The following is a 3687-nucleotide window of genomic DNA, read 5'->3' on the forward strand; positions in this document are numbered from 1 at the left end:
TATCTGCATTGCGGCATAAAGACCACTCTTTAAAGCATTCTCTTTTTTATCTTTATCTTTTCTTGTATACTCGCATTCCACCACTAGGACTCCTTGTCTCTTGGTCCTATTTCTTTAGATTCACCAAAACTTTCTTTTGCTGTTCTTCTGATAACTTCTGCCATCTCCCTCCACATCTCTTCCGTGCTTCCATTCCCATCCCACTTTGTCTCTTCTCCTACCCGTCTTAGGAAGCTTCTTTGTTCCTCACCTTTCATCCGCCACCACCTCGTCCTTGGGTTCTTCGTATGATGTCTTTTCCTCAACTTTTGCTCAACGCGAAAATCCATGACGAGCACCCTATGTTGTGTTGTCAAACTCTCTCCCGGGATAATTTTACAGTTAATGCAAAATTTCCGGTCGACTCTCCTCAACAAGAAGAAGTCGATTTGAGAGCTTGTCATGCCACTCTTATAGGTTATAAGATGTTCGTCTCTCTTTTTAAAACATGTATTTGCGATGAGAAGATCAAAAGTTGAGGAAAAGTCCAAAATAGTTTTACCCTCGGCATTGATCACCCCGAAACCATGGCCTCCGTGAATACTCCCATATCCAGTCACTTCTCTCCCAACATGGCCATTTAAATCTCCTCCTAAGAAAATCTTATCTCCCATAGGTATGCCTTGAACCAAACTCTTTAGATCCTCCCAAAACCTTATCTTGTGTACACCACAACAATTCAACCTAGCTTGTTTTTTTTATGTGATTTGGAATTTTTTTATGTAATTTATTTTTTTGATTTAATTTGAATTTTTTTGGTATATTTTGGATGTTTTTCGTCCCTTTTTTTTTAATGTTGTGTGTGAAAAGAGTTGGTTATTTATGGGGTATTTTTTTTCTACATTTGTTTTTGAGATTATTGTGGTTGTATACTTCAGGTTTTACGTCTTACCTTTGCAAGCATTTATTCTTTTAAATTCTAGAGTAGGAAATGTATAGGGGGTTAGAATGTGAATGTTTCTTTAATTGGGAGTTGAGTTTTAAAACATGTGCTGTAAAAGTGTTTGATTTTATTCCAACTTCCAACAAGCTTCTAGAGTTTTTAAAAGTGCTCGTTTAATGAAATTAGGGCGTATATATATATTTTTTATTTTTTTATATAACACTTCCAAAGTAAGTAACATGTTATTCTCATTATCGTTAGTCTTTTATATTTTTTCCATTAGGAATACACACATTCTTTGGTTAACAATACTTTATAAATTATAAACATCTGAGAATATAAAAAAAAACTGAAACTCCATGTGAAAAAAAATCCAATTTATTGGTGGCATCATAGCATGTATAACACACCTGTCCTTTAATGATAAATGAAATTTTGCACACTAAACATTTAAAATAAGAATCTACAAATTCTAAGAAACACTTATTCCTAAACCCAACTGAACATCATGAATAATTTTGAGAATTTAAACTCAGTACATCAACCCTCAGCTGTATATCATATGTAAAATCCAAAATTTTTAGAGAATCTTATTATGAGTCAATTTTAATTTATTTATTCATTAAAGACTTTAATATCAAAAATTATTTTATAAAAGTTAATTAAATCAAGTTTTGATAATTAAATTAGAATTTTTATCTAATTTTATAATTATTGAATAATTTGCATATTTAAATTATAAAGTTTAGTAATTGTAAAATAATAAGAATTTTATATGAATTGATTTAAATGATTGAGATTTTAGAATTTAATACTTTTATTTTTATGAATAAAAAAAATTAAGTATATTATCTTATATTTAAAATTAAAATACTTATTTAAAAAATAATTTGCAAGTTGATGAATAAACGGTATTTTTATATATAATTATTATTTGATTATATTAGTTTTTAATTACTCGATTACTCCTATTTTTATTAATAATACTTATACTACGCAAAACCCTAACCCTAATTCTAACATAACACACACTCACCCTTTTCCCCCCAAAACCTAGTCGTAAACCCCAACCACCCCCTTCCTCACTCTTTCAGGTCACCACACACATACACACAATCTTACACACACATAGAAAGAAGAGAGAAAGAGAGGGAGGCACATCGCCAATAGGGCTTGGACCACCGTCGCGTCGTCATCGAGCTGGAGGAAGGAGTTGCCGCCGTCACACCTCGCCGGTGAAGCTCCACTGCTACCAAGTCACCATCGAACCAGAGAAAGAGAGCTTGCGCCTCGTCGCCGCCATCCATGGAACCACGAGCCGCGTCATTGTCGCCGAGAGGAGGGAGAAAACACGAGTTGGAGGAGCTGCGTCCCGTCACCGCTGTCGCTCTAGTAACCACCTCCACTCCATCGTCGCCGTCAATAGAGGTTTGCCAGGAGAGAGAGGGGACGGGCAAGGAGAGAGGAGATGCGTGAGGAGAGAGCAAGAACCACGGCCATCCACGTCGCCATCACTGCTGGAGCTTCCTCCGCCGCCGCTGCTTGCCATTTTAAGTTGCTGCGCCGCTGCTGCCGCCGTTGAGGTTGCCAGGTAGAGAAGCTTGAATCAGAGAGAGAGAGAGATGTAACACGCTACCATACAGAGTCTTATGCTTAAGTCATAATTCAGAGATGGCAAGGTATTACGACCTCTAAAATAAAAATTTAGTACGTATAGTAGTATGAATGATTGATTATAACTAGGAGCCTTTGTAGAAAAAGGGGTAAACAAAAACCGCAACTCGAAAGCGCAACACTCCGATCGATAACGTAACGAACAAGGATAACCAACGCGTGATTATATATATACAAAGGAGTGTCAAAAACAGGAATATCAAGACTCAAGATCCGGCTGCGAAGATAACCGGGCCGAGCATAACAATATATACATATGATATAATAAGGAAAACCCCAAAGGAAATCCAAAGGGACACAAATACATAAAACCTATTCTCCAAAATTCTCCCATAAGAGGAGTCATCACAGTTTGTATTATTTAATGGAGATAAAAGTATCTAGGCAAAACATATAAACCAAAACATAGCCCCGAGAACAAAGGATCTTCGCAAATCTAGAAGTCTCCAGCATGCCTTAGCGAGAAACCTCACGTCCTGCATCTGAAAACCACAAAATCCGCATGGGTGAGAACCAGAGGTCCCCAACATGGTAACAGCTTCCACATATATAATACATAATAATGGAGGAAAGCCAAAGGCAATCCTAGAACTTCCTCCAGATAATATCAAAGCTTATAAACAAGCTAAACCATAAAGGGCATCTGACTAAAGATACTTCAGTCTAACTAATACTTCCCTTTCCAATTCCTTCAAACCTCCCAACCACCAGCAGGAGTATAATGTAGCAAACACAGTTATATCAGACAAGAAATATACAATTAGGAACAAGTAAGGCATTTAGACAAATAGCAAGTAATATGCAGTCAAATAGGCAATCCCAAACAATTCATATAGTATGCATATGATGAATGCCTGTCCCTAGTGGCTGATGATATCATCTGTCGGTTATAGAGCCAACCCGACATGTCCTGGTCGCTAACCATTGGACTGTCCCTCTGTCATGCATCCCCAACTCGAGTTATACTCATCATAAACTTGATCATAATCATGATCTATATCCATCACCCTCACTGGTGAATATATACGGGGGCGAGCTCATCCGGGTCTTTCACAGTGCCCGGCCACACTTATGACATAGGGTCAAAAGAG

Source organism: Arachis duranensis, chromosome 7 (assembly GCF_000817695.3).
Source record: "Arachis duranensis cultivar V14167 chromosome 7, aradu.V14167.gnm2.J7QH, whole genome shotgun sequence".
NCBI classification, from domain to species: domain Eukaryota; kingdom Viridiplantae; phylum Streptophyta; class Magnoliopsida; order Fabales; family Fabaceae; genus Arachis; species Arachis duranensis.